At 40.6% G+C, this 24,517-nt stretch overlaps 1 protein-coding gene across 2 annotated transcripts in view; it reads left to right on the forward strand.

Annotated features, from left to right (window-relative positions):
- The window catches only part of CHSY3 (chondroitin sulfate synthase 3), a 264,799-nt gene that overhangs the window by 126,618 nt on the left and 113,664 nt on the right, over positions 1–24,517 (forward strand). The window lies entirely within an intron of this gene.

Below are 24,517 nucleotides of genomic sequence, written 5' to 3' on the forward strand. Positions count from 1 at the left end.
GTGGAGGTGGCAGAGAAGAAGAAAACTGGTCGCAGTTGGAGCGGAGACCAGAAGGGACCACCCCAGACCACACCCTATTACCGGGGGCCGCCCAAAGCCCCACCTACCTCCCAAAGAACCCTCCAGACCCTTATCGTCCCACCACCCCGTTCTCCAGCAACCCACCTCGCCCCGGTGACCCGTCAGCTGGACGATGTTTTAAATGTAACAGCTGGGGCATGTAAAGGCCAACTGCCCCAAGAACCCCAACAGATTACAGTTCATTGCACCGGAATCACACCAGAGGTCCACAGGCCCAGATACCTCCCAGATACCCTTGGAGCGGAGGGAAACTGTGAGTGTGGGCGGGAAGAAGGTCACCGCGTGGAGGGACACCGGAGCACAAGTGTCAGCTATCCATGCTTCCTTAGTGGACCCCAATTTAATCAACCCAGAGATCCAAGTGACGATTCAACCCTTCAAGTCCAACTCTTTCAATTTGCCTACAGCCAAGTTGCCTGTCCAGTACAAGGGCTGGTCAGGAATGTGGACTTTTGCAGTCTATGATGATTATCCCATCCCCATGCTGTTGGGGGAAGACTTGGCCAATCACGTGAAGCAGGCCAAGAGGGTGGGAACGGTCACCCGCAGCCAGGCTAAACAAGCCGTGGGGCCTAGCTCTGTTCCGGAAACTTCTATCAGGGCCCGGTCAGAGGTGATGGACCCGGACCCCAGGCCAATGTCTGCAACAGCAGTAGTGGATCCAGTCCCAGAGACCCAGACGGAACCAGTCCCAGAACCGGAACCAGCCAAACAACCAACACCAGACCCCGTGCCAGCACTGAATCCAGTACTTGCAACCTCAACACCAGAGGGCCCCACCGAACCTGAACTGGCAGCAGCCGATAACCCTACACAAGAGGCTCAGCCGGAGCCTGAATCCCAACATAGTGCACCAGCGGAGAGCGGTTCACAGTCAACAGAAACAGCTCCATCCCCTATATCGCTTCCAGAGGGACCAAGCCTATGTCCCCAATCCAATGAGGAACTGATGTCTCCAGCATCAAGGGAACAGTTCCAGACCGTACAGGAAGCAGATGAAAGCCTCCAGAGAGCGTGGACGGCGGCACGGAGCAACCCACCGCCTCTCAGCTCTTCTAATCGATCCAGGTTTGTTGTAGAAAGAGGACTTTTATACAAGAAAACTCTTTCTGGGGGACACCAGGAAGACTGGCATCCTCAGAGACAGTTGGTAGTTCCAACTAAATACCGGGCCAAGCTCTTGAGCTTAGCCCATGATCACCCTAGTGGCCATGCTGGGGTGAACAGGACCAAAGACCGTTTGGGGGGGTCATTCCACTGGGAGGGAATGGGCAAGGATGTTTCTACCTATGTCCAGTCTTGTGAGGTGTGCCAAAGAGTGGGAAAACCCCAAGACCAGGTCAAAGCTCCTCTCCAGCCACTCCCCATCATTGAAGTTCCATTTCAGCGAGTAGCTGTGGATATTCTGGGTCCTTTTCCGAAAAAGACACCCAGAGGAAAGCAGTACATACTGACTTTCATGGATTTTGCCACCCGATGGCCGGAAGCAGTAGCTCTAAGCAACACCAGGGCTAAAAGTGTGTGCCAGGCACTAGCAGACATTTTTGCCAGGGTAGGTTGGCCCTCCGACATCCTCACAGATGCAGGGACTAATTTCCTGGCAGGAACTATGAAAAACCTTTGGGAAGCTCATGGGGTAAATCACTTGGTTGCCACTCCTTACCATCATCAAACAAATGGCATGGTGGAGAAGTTTAATGGAACTTTGGGGGCCATGATACGTAAATTCGTAAATGAGCACTCCAATGATTGGGACCTAGTATTGCAGCAGTTGCTCTTTGCCTACAGAGCTGTACCACATCCCAGTTTAGGGTTTTCCCCATTTGAACTTGTATATGGCCGTGAGGTTAAGGGGCCATTGCAGTTGGTGAAGCAGCAATGGGAGGGATTTACACCTTCTCCAGGAACTAACATTCTGGACTTTGTAACCAACCTACAAAACACCCTCCGAACCTCTTTAGCCCTTGCTAGAGAAAACTTACAGGATGCTCAAAAAGAGCAAAAAGCCTGGTATGATAAACATGCCAGAGAGCATTCCTTCAAAGTAGGAGACCAGGTCATCGTCTTAAAGGCGCTCCAGGCCCATAAAATGGAAGCATCGTGGGAAGGGCCATTCGTGGTCCAGGAGCGCCTGGGAGCTGTTAATTATCTCATAGCATTCCCCACCTCCAACCGAAAGCCTAAGGTGTATCATATTAATTCTCTAAAGCCCTTTTATTCCAGAGAATTAAAGGTTTGTCAGTTTACAGCCCAGGGAGGAGACGACGCTGAGTGGCCTGAAGGTGTCTATTACGAAGGGAAATGTGCTGGTGGTGTGGAAGAGGTGAACCTCTCCATGACCCTTGGGCGTATGCAGCGACAGCAGATCCAGGAGCTGTGCACTAGCTACGCGCCAACGTTCTCAGCCACCCCAGGACTGACTGAACGGGCATACCACTCCATTGACACAGGTAATGCTCACCCAATTAGGGTCCACCCTTACCGGGTGTCTCCTCAAGCTAAAACTGCTATAGAACGGGAGATCCAGGATATGTTACAGATGGGTGTAATCCGCCCCTCTGAAAGTGCATGGGCATCTCCAGTGGTTCTAGTTCCCAAACCAGATGGGGAAATACGTTTTTGCGTGGACTACCGTAAGCTAAATGCTGTAACTCGCCCAGACAACTATCCAATGCCACGCACTGATGAACTATTAGAGAAACTGGGACGGGCCCAGTTCATCTCTACCTTGGACTTAACCAAGGGGTACTGGCAGGTACCGCTAGATGAATCTGCCAAGGAAAGGTCAGCCTTCATCACACATCTCGGGCTGTATGAATTTAATGTACTCCCTTTCGGGCTGCGAAATGCACCCGCCACTTTCCAAAGACTTGTAGATGGTCTCCTAGCGGGATTAGGAGAATATGCAGTCGCCTACCTTGACGATGTGGCCATATTTTCGGATTCCTGGGCAGACCACCTGGAACATCTACAAAAAGTCCTTGAGCGCATAAGGGAGGCAGGACTAACTGTTAAGGCTAAGAAGTGTCAAATAGGCCTAAACAGAGTGACTTACCTTGGAAACCAGGTGGGTCAAGGAACTATCAGCCCCCTACAGGCCAAAGTGGATGCTATCCAAAAGTGGCCTGTCCCAAAGTCAAAGAAACAGGTTCAATTCTTCTTAGGCTTGGCCGGTTATTACAGACGATTTGTACCGCACTACAGCCAAATCGCTGCCCCACTGACAGACCTAACCAAAAAGAAACAGCCAAATGCTGTTCAGTGGACCGGAAAGTGTCAGAAGGCCTTTAACAAGCTTAAAGCGACACTCATGTCTGACCCTGTACTAAGGGCCCCAGACTTTGACAAACCGTTCCTAGTAACCACAGATGCATCCGAGCGTGGTGTGGGAGCAGTTTTAATGCAGAAAGGACATGATCAAGAATTCCACCCTGTAGTGTTTCTCAGAAAAAAACTGTCTGAGAGGGAAAGCAACTGGTCAGTCACTGAAAAAGAATGTTATGCCATTGTCTACGCTCTGGAAAAGCTACGCCCATATGTTTGGGGACGACGTTTCCACCTGCAAACCGACCATGCTGCACTAAAGTGGCTTCACACCGTCAAAGAAACTAACAAAAAACTTCTTCGGTGGAGTTTAGCTCTCCAAGATTTTGATTTCGACATCCAACACATCTCAGGAGCTTCTAACAAAGTGGCTGATGTACTCTCCCGTGAAAGTTTCCCAGAATCAACTGGTTAAAATCGTCCTTGAGATGTGGAAAATATTGTTAGTCTTTATGTACTTGGTAGTATATTTAGAGATGCATGTGTCTTATTAACTCTGTTTTCCTAGAGCTCCAGGAAGAAATCCCAGCCAGTGTTTCACCCTAGCTGAGATTTGGGGGGCGTGTCATAAATATAAAGGGAAGGGTAAACCCCTTTGAAATCCCTCCTGGCCAGGGGAAAGCTCCTCTCACCTGTAAAGGGTTAAGAAGCTAAAGGTAACCTCACTGGCACCTGACCAAAATGACCAATGAGGAGACAAGATACTTTCAAAAGCTGGGAGGAGGGAGAGAAACAAAGGGTCTGTGTCTGTCTGTAGTCGTCTTGGCCGGGGACAGAACAGGAATGGAGTCTTAGAACTTTTAGTAAGTAATCGAGCTAGGTATGTGTTAGATTATGATTTCTTTAAATGGCTGAGAAAAGAATTGTGCTGAATAGAATAACTATTTCTGTCTGTGTATCTTTTTTGTAACTTAAGGTTTTGCCTAGAGGAGTTCTCTATGTTTTTGAATCTAATTACCCTGTAAGATATCTACCATCCTGATTTTACAGGGGGGATTTCTTTATTTCTATTTACTTCTATTTTTTATTAAAAGTCTTCTTGTAAAACACTGAATGCTTTTTCATTGTTCTCAGATCCCAGGGTTTGGGTCTGTGGTCACCTATGCAAATTGGTGAGGCTTTTTATCCAACATTTCCCAGGAAAGGGGGGGTGCAAGTGTTGGAAGGATTGTTCATTGTTCTTAAGATCCAAGGGTCTGGGTCTGTAGTCACCTAGGCAAATTGGTGAGGCTTTTTACCAAACCTTGTCCAGGAAGTGGGGTGCAAGGTTTTGGGAAGTATTTTGGGGGGAAGGACGCGTCCAAACAGCTCTTCCCCAGTAACCAGTATTAGTTTGGTGGTGGTAGCGGCCAGTCCAAGGATAACGGGGGTAATATTTTGTACCTTGGGGAAGTTTTGACCTAAGCTGGTAAAGATAAGCTTAGGAGGTTTTTCATGCAGGTCCCCACATCTGTACCCTAGAGTTCAGAGTGGGGGAGGAACCGTGACATATGGCTTTTTAATTAATACAATGTAAAGTAGCATTAGGATAATCAGCAGCTACCTATCTTCACTGTGATAATTTAGGCTGAAAATCTTAAATCCTTCATCCTTGTACACATGGTCTTTGTTTGCTTATGAAAAATCAAACTGTTGCTTTGATCTTTACTTTGAAGAATAAATTATTTGTTCTTTTATCCTTAAGTGACTGGTTGAGGGGGGTGGGCTGGAGGGATGAGGGGGTCAGGAAGGCATCTTGGATTGAGAATAGAATTTAGAAAGAACAAGATTCCCCACCCACAATAGCCCAGTGGTTAGAGCACTCACCTGGGATATGGGGGACATAGTTTCCGGTACCTCTGATTCTGAGCAGGGCCTTGAACCTGGGTCTTCCACATCCCAGGTGAGTGCCCTAACCATCAGAAAACACATTTTGAAATCTCAACATTTTTTGTGTAATAGAATTATTTTTTTTAGGCAGGTCTGGTCATAAGTACATTGATGCAAACTGTGTACTGGTTGAGCATTGAATCTTGTGCTATGTACTGTCTATTTTGTGCAGTGAATGAGACAGTGTCCTCCAGGTTTGAAATTAGGCAACAATTTCCTCATCTGTTTTGATGTTAACACTTTTTGACTGACATACTGCTAGACACATTGATGTGAAAGCCACTGTATTGAAGCCCATGATGAAATAAGAGTTGGTGCCTTTGTTGAATTGATGGTGGCCTTAATTTGTTATCTCTCATATTCCTACTAGGTAATAAGGGAAATCTCATCCATACAGTTGAGGCAACACTGCCTCAAGATGGGGTTTTAGTAGATTGTTAATTTCCCTGGTGCTTGAACCTGCATTTATGGAAAACAAACATTTACCATATTGAACCATACATATGGTGTAACTTTCAAAAACACCTTTTAAAACTGTGGATGTAGGCATCCCATGGTATAATTTAGTAATTGTAACTTAATAGTCAGACATTTGCTTTAATGACTATGTTTTATCTTGTGCACAGAAGTAGAGATGGATGGGGTTAAGTGGTTCTTTTAGCACATAGGTGAGTTACTGAAGAATTATTTAGAATAAGCTGTTCATATTTAGAAATACATCTCATCTTTTGACCTCCAAATGTATAATACCATATTGTCTTCCTCTAAAAGAGCTGAAAGAATCTAATAATTCAATGTTCTTTAAAATAAACTATGATCAAATAATTTAAAAAGGAGACTTGGATATATATATAAACACCTAACAACTTGGGTTAAAAGGGTCAGAAAATATCTTCTTCAGAGGTTATGATAATAGCTTACGTCCCCTGCCAGCAAATCACAATGAGAATGTATGTCCTTTTGAATTTTCCAGAGTTCTCTGGACACTCTCCTTGTTACTGTACTTTCTTCCTTCCACCTTTAAGAAGTGTTGCTAAACTAGATGGGTTAAGGGGATACCCATTTTTACTTCGTAGGAATAAGAGAGGTGAGAAATTTAATACATATCTTATTGTTGCAAAATAACCCTGTCTCCCCTATCATTCCAGAATTCCGCAGTAATAGGAGACACATGTTTTTTGTGTATATGTTCTGATTTGAGGGGGAAGAAAGATGTCTTAGAAGTGTAAATTAGGATTAGTTGGGGGTTTAAATCCAGAAATGCTATGACCTAAGATACATTTTAGCCAAAAGTTCAGTGTGTATAGTTTTGGTCTTTTAATTCTTTAGGTCTAGATAATACTTGGTAATACTGATGTAGACAAAAGGAATAGAGCAATATGACTATATATCTCTGATTCCCCCCATCCCATCTCCAGAAATGACAGTGTATATAACCCTAGGACTTCCCACACAGATATTGCTATGCAACATAATGTAAGGATTTTCCCTCTTGTAATTTGAATACTGCTAAACCATTTTATATGATAACAAGACAGTAGCAGAATAAACATTACTTCAGTTTTAGGATCCTAGTTCCTGTCAAATTTCATATATGTAAAATAATGCCTAATTTTAATATATAAATTAGTCTGGTTGGAACCCTTTCCCAAAAATAGGCTGAAGATCCAGACTGTGTTGCATCTCCTGAATATATCTGGAAGGATCTGCAGGACTACTTTGAGCAATGAGGAGGAAAACGTATAAACAGAAAAAGTTGGGGTTTTTTGGGGGGGTGGGGTGGGGTGGGGGGTTTTCAACACTAACATGTAAGAAAAAAAATCTTTAAAATAGGAGAGCCGGGTGACATTTTCCTGTTATTATGGTTCTTCCTGCCGCTTTCAATAATAAGTTGTTATCAGTGTCACAGCATAAATTCTCATTTTGTAGAAGTATCAATAGCTTTCCAGTTTTCTCCAAGAAAGAGCAGGGATTATACACATTTAAAATTGTGATGGAATATTTTGTCTATATCTTGAAGATTTAACTCTCATGGATGTCTTGGCCTTCATGTATCTAAGTTTGAGAATTGAGGCAGGATCAGCAGTCACTGTGACAGTAACAGTTTAGTAGTACTGCACAATTTCATCTTTTTTGAGGTTTAATGGAAAGAAACAAAATAGTGTATGCTACTATGCCAAGACACTTCGGGGGTGGGGGGTGGGAGTTGGCTCAGTTTCAGCTAGCAAACTGTAGCTTTATAAATACTTCTGTAGGTTTTCATTATAAGAAAAACTGTTAGACCTTCAGAATGGGTTACTAAGTTTCAAAATATGCTTGGCATTGAAGGCAAATGTGCAGCCAGTTAGGCACATAGTTAATTATATAGATTTAGCACATGTGCAAAGCAGAGATCAGCTGAAAATTTGACTCTAAATATGTGAAGGGAGACCATCTTTCTTGGTGAAAATGACAGCATAAGCTTTTCTCTGCTTGTTTGAGTGTTTTTTCCAAAAATAGAAATACAAAATATTAAAAGGAATGTGAGAGAAAAAAATGGTTTCTTCTGCCCCTTGGTATTCACTTAGCTAGAGAAATTACATCTAAAATTTTTTGTTCCATTACAACTCTCTCTCTGCTGCTGGTAGTTGTCAGTCCCTCTTATTCGGATCAACTAGCAAAATGGAATATTTCCAAAACTACATTACTTATTTATTGGTGAAATGTTGATTCCAAAATTCTTAACTGGAAGAAACAGAGAACTGATGAAAGAACCAAATGACATATTTAGCTCTCAGATTGAGGAGAGGGTTTTTTGAATGGAAGACCTAAGCCCAGAATTTGAACAGGGCCATATTTAACTGAGGCACTGCAATTTTTTCTATTTAGTGGTAGGAGAAAATGGTAGGGATGGTATACTCATCCCATTCTCAGATGATGTCTCTGACCTGCATGGAGGACCAAATAATATGGAATAGTAAAGAGCAGTAAACCAGTTTACAGTTAAAGGTGAGCACACAACTTCCAGCAATTATGTATGGAAATTTAGTTTCATAGCTCTACAAAATCCTTTGCCTTTCCTATGGAATTATGTGAACTTTTCCACACATGACATGTTCCCTCCTCCTATTGTCCAGTTCAGTAACTTTCAGTTTGTCCACCTATTTACAGTTCCTTAAAGTAATTCTTACTGGGCACTCTTGATGAAATCTGCAAAAATTTAGTTTTGAGGTTTACTTAATTCTCCAACAGTTTTAGGTATTGCAGAAGAAGGATTCCAGGAAACAAGTTTATCTTGACAGCATCGTAATACTTAATGTGTATCTGATGACCTCCATATAGTATTTAAAATGTAGACATTAAAGTGTTGTGCTGTTTTAGCATTTACATATGCACTCAGGGGGTTTGTATGTTTAATTTTATTTATTTTTAGAGACTGGCTGAACAATATAACAAGCAGATTTATTAACATTTTCATTAAGATACCCTATAGTGCTGGTGAAAAATAGAGACAGTGTCTTCCTTTGTGTTTGTACAATATCTAGCAAAATGGGGCCTTGATCTTAACAGAAGTCTCTGGGCATTACCATAATATTATCACAGCATCTCAAAGTGGACATGGAAAGCCACAATGTAAATGGCATTTGGGTTTTATTTACCTGGAAGAAATTAAGTCCTTGAAAATAATGACTATACTGCAAGGTAACCATAAATTTCGTTAATTGATATTAACATTGACATTACCATGTAGGGAAGTGCGTGTTTTGATTGACTTCATTCTTATTGAAGGACTGGTGAAGTACGTATTTTGAGGTTACAAAAGTTAAGTGCTTTTTTGATAGGTGTTCAATATGTAATAGGCTAAGGGATTTAAGAAATACTACCATACATTAAAACAAAAACAACAACAAAAACTTTTGTTAACACTAGACTGTGATTGTTAGCATTTACACATTTCCCAGATTCATTTTGCAGGATATAAATAATAAATCTGAGATAACTTGTTGCTTCCTTATGCACCTATGCTATATCTCAGAATTGCATCAAGTATGTAGTTGGACATATGCCATTATTTGTTTTCCTTCGCTTTAGGCACAGTAACATTTCCCTCCAATAGGTAATATTTGCATTCTTTCTAATTTTTCCAGAATTATATTGATTATTTTTTAATTCTCATTTTCTGAATTGTGATGAAATTTGAATCTTACTGTTGGTTCCAGAATTCAATGAATAAATTCTTCAATAATATTGTGTTTACATAATCTTGTCAGCTGTTATACAAATCTGTAGTGTGTATATATAAAGTTAACTTTATCAACTCCTAGAGTGAAACACAGTATGTAAGGGTTTATTGGTGCACAGCACATTGCACAGCGATTTAGGACAGGAAATAAAGAATAACTTTTTCTGCTGAAACTGAAATTTTCATTTTCATTTCATTCATTTTCATAGGCAAAAGTAATTACCCAAATTGGATTTTTGTCAGGACACCCAGATTAACACCCTACACTTGAAAAATAAAAAAATAAACAAACCCAAAACATTCCTTTCAATTCTGTCTATTACCTGGAAAGATTTGGCAAGTTATAGATATGCAAGCATGTATACAATGCTGAATGTTAGAACATTAGCTGTGAATAATCCTAAGTGATGCTTACTGATATCACGCTGCTAAAGCAGCTAAACTGTACTGTTTCTTGCTTCCTGAATGTGCTAATTTTTAGAGCACATATGTAATATCAGTAAGTAATCTGTTGTAACCAATTCATGCCACACAAGAGAATTAGCTTGGGGGAGAAATCTTTGTGTGATAGATACACATATGTTCTTTTTACTGTCAGTATCAAAGCAAAAAGGCTTTAAAGTTTTCTTTGGGAAAATATTGTCCAGATTCAGATTTGCTGTTAGCAATGAAATAATGCTCCTCTTCCTCAGAAAAATCAGATTAATTTTGTTTGCAAAGGTGCCATTCATACAACAAATACAAGTCTTTTACTGCCAACTGATGCAATTTAAAGCTAATGTTAAAAATGGTCCAGCCCCTTACTGCTTATTGCATATTGGCTTACATCTAAAACCTCCCCCCGCCCCCGCCAAAACGTAACACAGTAAATATTCAATTTTGCCATCTATTCCTTTTAATATTGATTAGGTATCTAGGGCATGACCTGTAGAGGCCCTGAACATCTGTAGCTACTGCTGATGATGATCTGGAAGAAGGTTAAACAGTCTCCTTTTTAGGGCAAATCTGTGCCTTATGAAGAAAAATCTCAGGTTTCATTTTACTTTTTAAAATGTAAGCCTCTAGCTCTTTTCTTTTCCTTAAAAGGGAAATCAGCCTAAGGTAGTATGAACAGATCAGTAGGGTCTAAAAGAAAAAGTAGCTGGGCTCCATTTCTGAAGCAGGATGTTGTGGGTTCCTAAAGATGCCTTTCCAAACACAACGAGGAGTCTTTTTGGCACCTTAGAGGCTAACAAATTTATTTGGGCATAAGCTTCTGTGGGCTAGAACTCACTTCTGTTTCAAAACACACTTATGGTAAAGCCTTATAGAATTGAATAGGGATTAAACCATCAGGGTTATAGAGGAAATCTATTAGGATTCTATAGAAATTACTGTAATACCATATGTGATTAACTGAGTGACATCTTTTTTACATGTTTTTTTTTAACCAACCCATAGAATTGTATATAGAAAAAATGTAATTCTCTGTTAAATCCTATAGGATGGCTTAAAGAAACTTGTGGAAGGGATACCATTTTATACTAAGTTCTAGAGGACTTTTCCATAAGGGCACACAATTTGTGTAAAATGTGTAGTTGCTTGTAGTGTATCCCAAAGGATCTTCTCACTAACCCTCCCCCACTACTCAGGCCTAGTGGTGTGAAAATGGTGGATAGGCATTGTTTACGATTTTGCTTGTGGGAAAAAGTGGTGGAAAATTGATTTGCTGGTCCAGTCTAAATTCTAAGACCCTCTCTGCCCAGCCCTTTGTTAAGCTCACACTGATCTGTCTGTAGCTGTTTCAGGTAGCTGCAATGCCACTGATGCCTCTGTTTCGTTTGGCCATGGCAGCTTCCACAAAGGAATACCTTCCTGAATCTCCCACCATCATTTCTAGAAATGCAACATGGTACCCAAAGTCACTCTACTGTTAGACACTTAACAGTTTAGGAGGCAAAACAAACCTCCTGCTGCACTGAATGAGAATCTTGCAGCACCCAACGTCTCTCCCCGCCCACCCCTCCACCTCTCCCCTCGTCCCAGAAGTGTCTGTCTGTTCAGCTCCAGCCTGAAATTTGAAAAGATGGTACTAGTAGGGATCCTGGAACTTTGTTCCCCTCACACAGGCTACAGGAGATCTACTAACTCCCAGCTGACCACTCATCCCACTGCCAAATATGTCCCACTCCTCCATCAGCCAACCATCTTCCACATCCAAATGCCTTGTCTTTCGTCACTGCTTTGAGAACACGTTGTCTGCTTCCATTGGTTTTGCTGTGAGGAATAGATGCCAAACAGTGGTACCACCAGGCCTAGTGGAACTTTCATGAGCTGCTGGGGAAGAGGAAGCATGTTGAGTCAAGAGGAGCATAGCACAATGACCTGCAGGACCTTGGCAGGGAAACAATATGGAATTGATGGATTTTTTTTTAAATGAGAGGGGAGATTATAGAATTCTTCTTTGAGTGCTTGCTCATGTCTATTCCATTCTAGGTGTGCACAGTGGTCAGAGATTTTTTGCCTTAGCAGTATCCCTAGGGTTGGCTGTAGCACCCCCTGGAGTGCCACGCTCATGCTGTGGTATATTACGTGTTGCTGACCCTACGCCCTCTCATTTCCTTCTTACTGCATGTGAGGGTTGGTCGGAGTGCCTCGTCTTGCATTGCAAGAGCGTTAGCGGTTTTTAACAACCCATTGTTCTATCTTCTTTATATATAGTTCGTAGGTACTTAGTTAGACCATTAAGTTAACTATTAGGATAGTTGAATAGTTAGAGTCCCAGCTGGGACTTCACCCTGGAGCGGGGGCGTTCCCCTGGCTTCAAACTGTGCTCATCGTGCAACAGGCCGATGTCTATTAGTGACCCCCATGACAGCTGTTTGAAGTGCTTGGGGGAGTCCCATAAAAAGGGCAAGTGCAGGATCTGCAAAAACTGCCCTCTCTGTGTGCCTTTAAAAATCTCTCTATATATAACTTGGTTAAGCTCATTTAATATAGAGAGAGCCATATGTGTGCAATTCTGCTCCCATAGTTGCTAATGTCAACAGTTACCATATATTGTGATATCTGAGAAATTAGACAGAATTTTTTCCCAAACTCTTCATTTGTTATTGTTGGCATCCTGCTCAAAGATATGTGATCTGTATGAAATCTTTTAATGGAAAGTAGAGATTTTGTTTTCTTCAGAGTATAATATTTCTGAATGCAATGAACCCTGAAGCTGGCTTCCTTTTCCTCCCTCTGGACATTATACCATGCTGAAACTTTCACCATATTGTACTTTCAGTTGTGTCACAGGTCAAAGGGGAAGCCTCAGGCAACAATGGTAAAAGGACACCTTCATATTATTTTCTTTCAACTGGTGAATCATTTTTTTGACTAGGCAGAAATTAACTCAAGAAAAGTGGTATTATTATGTACTTCAGAGACAGAAGGATAAAATAAGCTTCTCTTTAAGTGACAATGGGAGTAGGCTTGTATACTGAAATGTCTTCAATGTGAGGAAATAACTTGTTAAAGCTGTGTGTGTGTCCCTTGATTTTTGCATGCAGATAGCTTGCACAAAATAGTGAAAAGAACAAAGAACTATCATGTTACATACAGGCCAAGGCCTCCATGTTCCAGAATGTTAAAGCCATGGGTAGTTACTGCATTTTAAAAGGTGATTTAAAAAACTTGCTTGGCTTTCTTTAAAAGTTGTAGCATTTTATTAAAATAGTGAAACAATACCTATTGTGTAACAGTGAGGAAACCGCAATTGCTGCTGTGTCAGAATGACTTTCGGGGGGGAAGGGGGGAGGGAGGAGGAGAAATGCGTAAGAGTCCAGATGACCTTAACAACTCTGTTGACACTGATGTGTTATAAAATTGTCTAAATTATATGAAAGTGTTAAAATAATCAGGAGTTGAAGTCACAAGACCAGTGGTGTCGTCAGTTCTTTAAGAATAGGAGACTAGATAATGGAGTTTGAGTAATCTAGGTTTCTAGTGTTCTTCTGTGTGAGTAGCTTATTACACACTGGAGGTCACAGAAAATTAGCTCAGTGTGTGTCAAGCTCATTTGAACTAGGACTCACTTTAGCTCCAAACAACTATTAGACTTGCCCTTCTTTACTTCTGCATTTAAGAGAAGGGGGATACCCACTGCCTTCTGGGAAGAAAGTAATATCACTGCAACTTTTCAATAGATAAGAGAAAATACTCATTCCATCTTGCAGATTAATCTTGGCAGTGGAGGGAGGCCAAAAATTTAATGCCTAGATGTCCAAACTATTTTTTTCACAATGTACATATTTGACAGTTGTGATGCAGGAGATAAAACAGGATATAATCTTTTATGCTTGCAAATTTGTTTGAGTTACATTTATTTTAAAACTAATCTATTATGGAAATGCAAGGTGAATCATACTTCAGTATTTGTAAATTCTCAAGTCCCTCTTATAGCCTTTATAGATAGATAGATAGATAGATTAGATTAAAATCATAGTACATACTCATGTTCTATACCTGTCTCTTTAGTGTGTTGTCTCCTTCAAGAGTCCCATGCTTAGTGATTAAACCAGTAGTTTTGTCTATTTGTGCAAACAAATCGATTTTCTGTATCCTGTCATGTTTAAGATACAGAGTTAGGAAGTTGTCATCAATAATATTTAGTAATTCCAGGGGTGTTTTAGGACAGACAGCATGAGACCTCTGGCATATATCACTCAAATTTGAAGTTCCCCATTATCCCATAGCTTCTACCCCCCTCCACTACACAATATAGACAGGTGCATCATTCTGTTCCCTAATGGGATTTGGTGGTCTAGCTGGCACTAACTAATACCCAATCTTGTCCTTTTTGGACCTTGATCTGTGAGCATTCACAATCATTTTCTTTTAAGTTATCAGTGATTCATACCATTTTTGATGGAGTGCCACTCCCTCTTGGCCACTCAGTCCTTCCTAAATAGATTATAACCATTGATTTTAACATTCCAGCCATGGGAATCATCTCACCAGGTTTCAGTAATACCAATTAGATCAAACTTATGCATTGGTATATAGGCACTTAAAGAATTTCTGCTCTTAATGTCCTTTGGTTCCTTGATTAATTTTGTTCTCAGCATCTCGATTTTGTGTTGACTGAGTGTTCATATCTTCCCTCTTTTTACCCTTTCTTTTGTTAGTAGTTTAATGCCCTCCTGGTTATTCTAGCCAGCCTGTCCCTAAGAAGATTGATCCCATTCTACAGAGGTGGAGGCCATCCAAACTATATAGCCCACAAAACCAAAACCCTCCACCTTACCCCACTTATGTAGCCAGTGGTTCACTACCAGCATCTTCTGCCTTCTGTCTTTCCATGCTCGTGGGAGAAGAAGGATACCATAGAAGATTGCATGGAGTTTCTCTTTCAACACACTTTCAAATTCCCTGGAGTCATCTGTTGTCCATGAGATAGCCCATGATACAGTGTCACTAGTGCCGATATGAACCATCACTAATGGATCCTTTCCCCATTAACTTCAAAAGTTTGTCCCATTTTAGAGTGATGTCTTGTGTGTTGGCTCCAGGAAGGTAGCACAGAGTCATACTGTCTTCCTCTCCCTTGCTGAATGTTCTTTCAATTCTACTGAATATTAAATTGTGAACATGGGTCAGCCATCTTCCTTGGGCAGTTGCAGATCTCATTGTGGACAAACTTGATTTTTCTTGTTTGGTCTAAGCTCCCATCCACAGGTGTGTGCCAGATTTCTCTCCATTCTCTTGGATCAGCTAGATCTTGAGAAGTACCTTCCACAGGACCTGGTATCAATTAGAAATGTCTATGTGTGTGGAATTTCTCCTACTCCTCTTCTCACTGGTGGCCATACACTGCCCATCCTCACCTATCTCCAGCAGTGTAGAATGCTGCCATGACCTCCTGCCTCTAATGGTTATGAACTACCAGGCCTCCTCTTTGACTTCCTGCCTCTCCAAATACTTGGACCTGGGATATTGATGTTTCCTGAATCTGGCTGCCTGGGAACTCCTCAGCTTTAAACACTGTAGTGTTTAAAAATGCAATAAGTTAACATTAATTACTTCTAAACTTCTGAGAGAGTTTTAAAGAAATCTTTAATTTTTTATAGTTTTTTAATCACCTAGTTATTTGTCTATTCATTATCATGTGGCATTTAACTTTTTGATAATATAATTGTCCCTTCCCATATAGGCCTTCAATTTAAATGCTAGTCTATATATTGTAAGAAATACCCATTTAGTATTGCTGTCCTCAAAAAGTTAGCAGTTCACCAATTCATAACATGAACATGTGTGCCTAAGTCTCCAGTTGCCAGAAGCTGGGATTGGATGACAGGATGGATCACTCAAAATTGCCCTATTCTGTTCATTCCCCTACAGCTCTGATACTGGCCACTGTCAGAGACAGGATACTGGGCTAGATGTACCATTGTTCTGACCCAGTACAGCCATTCTTATGTTCTAACAACAATCCTTAATTATTTTTCAGAAAGAACAGAAATAAGTTTAAATTGCAGAATTTCTTATCTAAATGTACTTTGTTTCACTGTTTCCCTGAAAAAAATACAGCACATCCAGATGGTAGGATGGTGATACAAGAGTGGGGTGACAGACAAGACCTCAGACCAACAAAAGGCTTGCTCTGAAAGCAAACGTAGAAACACTGAACAGGTTGACCTGATGTTCAGGTTTAAGCGCTCAAATTCAGTTCCATGTTCCACAATATATAGGTTCTGCGAAATGCACTGCTGCTATAAAGCTCTGGATACCCAAGTACAGACTTTCCTTCTCTTCCCTGGCCTCTCAACCCCCTGACTCTCTGTGTTCAAAGCTCTATATCGCTATTCTCTTGACTCCAATATGCAGTCCACCCGACATCGAAACAAGTGGAGGATACTTGTACTCACCCGCAGGTCCAGAAACTAATTGTTGCTATACATTGGTTTCTCGCCCCATCTCACAGGCAAAACACCCCCGTTCCACAGCCCATCCATGCACATATCTACCATCCCACAAAACTGTTAAGAAACACTACTGAATTCCTCATCCAGGAAGCAGAAATAAACTTCCTCTTGGATTCATAGCCTCCCAACTGCCCCCAATTCACTTTCTGTGTGATGACAACAAGGTTTTTGGAGACCTTATATGGTGTGCTTTACAAGCAGAAGCAGAGAGATCATTGTGTTTTTAAGGTCTTTGCCTTTTATACTTTAAAAAACCCACCAAAGAACAGGTTCTTCAACATGAAGTGCCAGATGTTTGAAATATTCTATTAACCAAAATTGCTAATCCCATAATGATGCCAGTGTTTTAAAAAGCTTGAAAATAACTCTTCTTCCCAGTATTTTCTTAATTTGGCAAATCTTGATGTCTTTCTTTTTAAATTTTAATTTCTCATTGAGATACAGTGTTTGTACACACACATGCACATCTTCAGTTCATATAGTGTTTGACCCTGTACAAAGATGACTGGGCATTTACACAAGCTCCTGACCATCTGAGAAGCTTTGCCATTCCCTTTTTTTTTTTCCTTATAGGTCTTGCACAGCAGATGGGTTTATCCCTGGGACAGATTAGGCCTCAAGCAGTCCAGAAAGTACTGGGTATTTTTATTTAATAAAATGAATTGCTAGGATTACTATTTTAAACTAAACATAAATAAATAAATAATAGAACCCATTGAGCTGTATCCTGCATGTGCTCCCTGAGTGGACTTCAGTGGAAGAGCCACATGCTGAGTGCTTTACAGGTTCAGATCCTAGAAATCCAGAACTGAAGTTCCCATGTCACCCATTACTCTCTGTCCTTATGCATGTGTGTAACGGTGGATGAATTAAATTAATAGGTTGATGAAATCTTTGAAATTCATCAGCTTCATGAATCCATTATTCCACACCTTAATATTCATGGAAGCAAACACACTTCCATCAGCTGCGTGATTTTGGTGTCCAGAGAGCTCACCATTCAGTGAACCTAGGGTGGACAATTTTTAGTTGAACTGTGGTGAAAGTTTGGAAATATTCATTAACTTTTAAAAACTATTACAGAACTTTGAAGGAGACTTCCACCAGCTAATATATACACACTTCTAATGGCAGATATCCCACTGAAATTGTAGGGGGGATTGGTCAAGGAGTCTCATAGTGTAACCAAAATAGAAAGAAATTCAAAAAAGGTGCTATAGAAGGAACTAATGATCCAAATGGAGAACTAGACATATGAGAAGTTGTATATGAGCTGTCTGCTTTAAACAGCCAGGAATTTGTGAGGTGCTCATATTTCTCATGTTTTACAAAAATATGCTTGAATGTAAAGCGTAAATTGAAATGATACCTGGCACACTTTCACTGCCAGTAATTGCAAAATTATGAATGAAGTGGTACATACAGTTATGTGTGAGGTCTTCCACAAGTCTGTAAGGTACTAACTGAGAAAGAATAGGAAAGAAACACCCAGTTTCTTCACAACTTATCTCTACTTTTTCCAGTCTGCAGCAGGCAGAAGAGTGACCTGTGTGCACTCATTTAGAGCTCTGCTCTATACATCCAATTCAGTCATACTTGAGAGATAGACTTCTTGCTGGAGCCAACCGGGAAAACTTTTCCCCGTAATATGGGTGGAATTTACTCCATATACAGGGTCAGTGCAAGGACTATGTAACACTTGACATCTCACGTAAGTCCTATTTTCAACACTTAATTGTGTGTAGGTCTTATGCTGGCCCTGTGTGAATACAATTTACAAACATCATGTTCAGTTATAAGTCAAAATTGCAAAAGTTATGCAGTTAACTCTTCACAGTTCTGCTGTCACTACTCTAACTGTTCCACAAATAGATGTTTTAGCGTAAAGCAATTCTGCATGCTGTCATAGTCAAGCATAACAAAATCGCAGTGGAGCTGATAGGTTCAAGTTACACTAGTTGTTTTCCACAGCTCACTAATCAAGAAATCATTATGAAGGCTTAAAGTACACACAGTACAGTTCAGATCAGAATTTCCTTCACAGCTTTCTTGGATTGGTTGGGCCCATTCCTGCCAAATTCATGAATACCATAAGAAATGCCTACTGTGAATCCAATATTGTGATAAGTTAAGTACTGGATTGTAGATCTTTTTTTTAAAAAAAAGAATAATTATTCATGCAAATTTTGAGAATAATTTTAACCATGTCAAAAATAAGTAGTGTTTCACCAATGTCAGGAAAACATTAATTTCATCCACGTGCTCTGTTATATGAATTTCACTATATGTTCATATAATATTGAGTAATGTGATGTATAGAGTAATGTGATGTATACCTGTCTGAGCATTGTAAATATATCCCTTTGTTGGCTTTTTGCTTTTAAAACTCTGATTGCTGTTGTCTTTTTTCCAGCCATATATTCTACTCTCACAATGTAAATTGCTTCAAAAGAATCAGAGTGCACTAGAGGCTATTTTAAATGAAGCACATTAAATGAGACACAGAAATGGCTTTTTAAACATTTAAACACACAATATGTTGTTTGGAAATTTAAATGCTTTTAATTCCATACTATCACTTGACAAACATTCATTAAGAAGTGTTAAATGGTAGTGGTTTTGCTGTTGACAGTGGTTTCAAAGAGCAACTTTGCAGTGGGCGTAGACAGCAGCAATACTGCCAAAGAAGCAGCTGCTTAATAAGACATTTGTCACTAGACGAGAAACCTATTTAGTCTAGTTTAGGCCATGGAGCTTTTTCATGCATCCAGCTATTCTTATGTGACTGGTGACTTTTTTACAAGGCCGGTTGCCCTTTTCAGCAGTTTGCTTTCTCAGCAGCCAATTATTCAAGACTTTGTCGTACAAAACCAATAAATTAATATTTTTGTGGACATCCGTTACTGCTTCTTTGCTATTTTGGAGATGCTTTAAGAATTCCTTTTTTTTGTAACCTTTTTCTACTGCCGATTATGTCCTCCCTCCCCTTCCCCAACACAGATGGCTGCAAGAGAAAATAATATACATTTTAGAGGGTTTTAGAAAATGCATAACTTTTTATCCTCCATTCTCAAGTCTACAAGACATCTTATATAAAAATTTAAGAATAAATGATAATTTAATACAGTTTCATTCACCACATGAAAACACACACACACACACGTTTGAAAAGTTTATATAAGAATCTAAACTTCTTCAGAAAACACACATACACATTCTTGTTTAGAGTGAATCCATCCACAATTTTAAACTCTTACCTAAAACTCTGGGATATTTGAATGTTGATAGAGCTAAATCTTCCAGCCCCTCAGAGTTCAGTTTCTGTTACTACTAGTACAGTGAATGACTAATCCACTGCATATGGTGTTAAAATGTCATCATATGTAGGCTTGGGAAAGATTATATTGTTAGCAATAAACATCAGTAAACATTGATTTTACTGTACATGCACAAATAGACATTTCCATTAATGATTATCAAAATTGACAGATAGGCAAAGTAATAAAAATGCTATGCAATAACTTACTAGAGTTTGATTTAAGGATATTTACTTTGTATATTTTGACATTTGATTATGACAGTTTGTGTTGTAATGGTTAAAACTTTAACTTTTTGAATCTTAATGTCAACTGTCATTACATATTTTTTCTGACTCCATAGTTTTCAGTAGCTATGAAAATTTAAATTAATAAAAAGAAAAAAATGTTTAAAACTCATAATTTTGCCCAACTGTGGAAATTTAAATGGATAAATATTGAAAAATGCTTGAAAATAAACATCAGTATTGTCTGTCAAAATTCTAAAAAAAAAAACCCCACCCCAAACCCCGAACTCTGCCAAGCCTACTCATGTCATTTTCAATTGTATACTGCAGCTATTTAAAAATATAATTAATTTATATGTTTTAAAGCGGACCGTCTAGAACTCTGGGAGTGAAATCCTGGCCCTAATGAAGTCAATAGCAAAACTCTCATTGACTTTAATGGGGCAGAATTTCACCTGAGGTGCCAAAGACTCTCTCCCAGCAAACATTTGTGTATATATTTAAAGTTAAACACATGAACAGAGCCATGCAGTCAATAGGCCTACTCACATTCTTAAAGTTAAGCAGATACTTAAGTATTTGCAGGATTGAGGCCTTAGTCTTTTTGTAAAAACACATAAAATGTATATGGATCAATATTCAAAAGCTAACATTTTTTGAATGGAGTGGTTTTTTTTAATGTGTCTGATTATGGGTGATCTGAGCAGTGTTTTTGATAAAATTTCTAATTACTGTGACCTAAGCATTAAAACGAATATTTTCCACCAAAAATTTTCTCGAGGCATAAACCTGTAAAGTATAGTCTCTGTGTATTTCATGGTCAGAGCTATGAATCGGGCGAGGATGTTGGTTATTCATAAGTAGAGGAGCCTGGTTAACAAGTTCTGGGGGCTGATGCTGTTTGACCACACTGCGCCATTTTTCATAGATAATTGCTGCCCCAGCAAGAAATAGCAGCTGGTGCTGGATGAGTTGGAATATGAGATCATACTAATTCTACTTTTGAATCATTGATGTTTGCTTGCTTACGCCTAGAAATGAAAAGTGGCCTGAATATAGCTAAGGACTTCTAAGTAAACAGATGTCCATGTCTAAATAAATCTACAGAAAGTGGGATACCATCAGCAGTGACTAGGATGTACTGCTCTAACAATGTGAGTTTGAGGGAAGCTACTTAAAATTCATCCATTTATACTTAATTGCACTTAATTGTTAGAGCTGTCTCAGTTACTTTAATGGAATCAGTTGTCCACAGACTGTGATAGTACAGTGAAGCTAGAAGATACAAGTATACTAACTGCTTCTCCTGTTTCTTCTTTGTATAATAAATGATGGATTAAAGGAAATTTTGTATGGGTAGTTTTGTGGCACAGCATTAGTCCAATAGCATTAACAGTCACAAGAATCTAATTAGGAGTGGACTCTGTTTTCTAGGCTCCAGGCCAGCAGAGACTGGGCATTTTGAGGAGATGATGTGCTTGGCATCTGAGAGCATGGAGTGTGATGGGTTGCATTACTCACATAACTCCTTTTGCATGGATGGCTGCCATGAAAAGGAATAGGGGAAACGAATATTGTTGGTAAAAATGATTCTCAGCTATGTGTGTAAAATGAAATTGCTTAATTTGCCTGTATCCATAAAAGTTAGTTTACAACAGTTTAATTGGTGGTTAATTGCTTTAGCATGAACAATTGAAAACGTAGATTGGTTTCCTCCTTTTACCCCTTTGTAGAATCCTACTATGCTATTATGTTTGTTTTGAGAGATATGCTGTTTGTTTTGAAAATCCCATACTGTAATTTCTCTTCTGTGTACATCCTCACTTCTTCAAGGTGGGTGCAACTCATTGACCCAGAAAATTTGTGATGGCTGCTATTGGACACTTCAAGGAAACTGTCTGTTTACATTGGTTGAAACTGTGTCCCATCAGGAATGAGAGAAAAAAATCTGACAGTATAGCATTCATGCAAAGTTAAAATATGCTGCTGTGGTGTTAAAATATTTTCGGCTTCTCTGTTTCTTTTATTTGTGCATGCCTGTGCTCGCTCTCTTTTTACAAATTTGTTAGGGCTAGGCTTTTAGCACTATAGTGTTTAAACAGAATGGTACTTTAATCTTTAAAAATTATCTTGGTTTTGGTGACAGCTTGCTTTCCACCTCCACCCCTATCTTTTCCTACCCACTTAACATTTGGTGCAGTAGCATTGTTGCTCTAGTCTTTTATTCTGGAATTATTCCTTTTAATCATATTTACTAGCTATGTATTATAGCCATGGTGGGTAACCTACGTCCCTGCGGCCTGCCGCTTCCTGCAGCTCCCACTGGCTGGCAACAGCGAACCGCAACCACTGGAAGCTGCAGGGGGCCATGCCTGTGGATTGTCAATGTCAGCAAAGTGTCTCTAAGCCCGCAATCAGATTACCCCGATGGGCCGTATGTGGCCTGTGGGCCTCAGGTTGCCCACCACTATATTATGGAATTACTGTATGAAACCCAATTGAAAATTTTGATAAACTACATTAGGAATCAACTTTTATTTTGCAAAATCCCTCATTTTTTTTTTGACTAATATTTATAGCAGTGGCAGCATAAAGTTACCTCAAAAGAAGTGAGGCCACTAGATGTTAAATATAACTGTGCAGCAACTTGTATTAATTTTATTGCATTATCCTCAGATAGGAATCATATAGCTATGCTCTAATTTTAATTTGAGATTTAAGCACCTGTAAAGTGCTTTTCTGACTCAGGCTGGATTTAAGACCATACATAAGTGCTCTAAATAATCAGGGTCTTAATTTCTGCCATCCAAAAAATCCCAACAAAAACCCTTAACATTTACATCTTTGTCTTGCTACTCCCTTTTAATCCAATATTTTTCAAATCCTGTTTTGTTTGTTGAATATCTCCACCTTTGGCAGAAGAAGAAAAAGTAATTGCCTTGTCAATATTAGCTATGCTATGACTTCACAGCAAGGGAATAGCTCTGCTGAGACATTTCTCCATGTCATTCTTCTATTCTCTCCTTCCTTTTTCACCCCCCGCAGTGCAGTTGCCTTAAACATCATATTAAAACCTGGAAAAATTGTCTACTTGTACTGTCCAATATTCAGACTTTGAACACAGTGTGACTGGACAGTAGAGCATTGGTGGTTTTAAGAGGTTACGCAAGATTGATCTGACATTCATTTTTAATAATTATCTGAGAAAAGCGAAGATTTTGTCTTAGCTTTTAGAAGCATAGTCACCCTATATCCTTGAAATACTAGAGGCCTGTGATTTTTCTTCCTGGACAGCTGGTGGCAGTCATACTTATTTACTGAGATTCATAATGCACATATATATCCATTACTTTCTCACACTATTGTTTTAATTATGCCTTACTAAACGGTTGCCTATTCAACCCTGTAGGGACAATTTTTTTTCCTCCTCAGTTAATATGTAATTTAAGCAGAAATGGAATTGAAAGCTAAATGCCAGATTATGACAGGCCTTTTCACAGGTTCACAGAGTGGGGACCATGAAATAGTCATCCCCGCTAATGCCAACAGCCTGTGATGATTGCAATTCCTGCCCTCAGTTGAGCTAGGATTGCCAACTTTCTAATTGCACAAAACCGAACACCCTTGCCCTGCCTCCTGTCCCACCCCTTCTCTGAGCTCCCCCCCATTCACTCCAGCCCCCCTCCCTTTGTTGCTCACTGTCCGCCATCCTTACTTACTTTCACTGGGCTGGGGTAGGGGGTTGGGATGCGGGAGGGGGTGTGGGCTCCAGGGTGGGGCCAGAAATGAGGGGTTCAGAGTGCAGAAGGGGGCTCCAGGTTGGGGCAGGGAGTTGGGCTGTGGGAGTGGGTGCAGGGTGCGGGCTCCAGGATGGGCTCAGGGTTGGGACAGGAGGTTGGGGTGCAGGAGGGTGTTTGCGATGTGGACTCCAGGAGAGAATTTTGGTGTGGGGGGGTTGGGGTGCGGGAGGGGGTGCAGAATCCAGTCGGGGGGTTAGGGTGTGAGCTCTGGGAGGGAGATATGGTGTGAGAGGGGGTTCTGACCTGGAGCAGAGGGTTGAGATGCGGGTGGGGGTTCAGGCTCCAGCTGGGCGGCTCTTACCTCAGGCGGCTCCTGTTCAGTGGGGCTAAGGGATGCTCCCTTCCCACCCTGGCTTTGTGCTGCTCCTGGAAGTGGTCGCCATGTCTGGCCCCTAGGCGGACGCACAGCCAGGTGGCTCTGTGCAGTGTGCGCTGCCCGCCCCCACAAGCACCGCCCCCACAGCACCCATTGACCACGGTTCCCGGCCAATGGGCGCTACAGAGGTGGCGCTTGGGGCAGGGGCAGCGCGTGGGGCTTCCCTGATCACACCTGTGCCTAGGGGCAACAGGCACTTGCTGGTTGCTTCTGGGAGCTGCGTGGAGCCAGGAAGTCTGTCTTAGCCCTGCTGCGCCACCGACCGGACTTTTAACAGCCCAGTTAGCAGTGCTGACCGGAACCACCAGGGTCCTGTTTCGACCGGGCATTCCAGTCGAAAACTGGACACCTGGT

The sequence above is a fragment of the Lepidochelys kempii genome, chromosome 5 (genome assembly GCF_965140265.1).
Source record: "Lepidochelys kempii isolate rLepKem1 chromosome 5, rLepKem1.hap2, whole genome shotgun sequence".
In the NCBI taxonomy this organism is placed as follows: Eukaryota; Metazoa; Chordata; order Testudines; family Cheloniidae; genus Lepidochelys; species Lepidochelys kempii.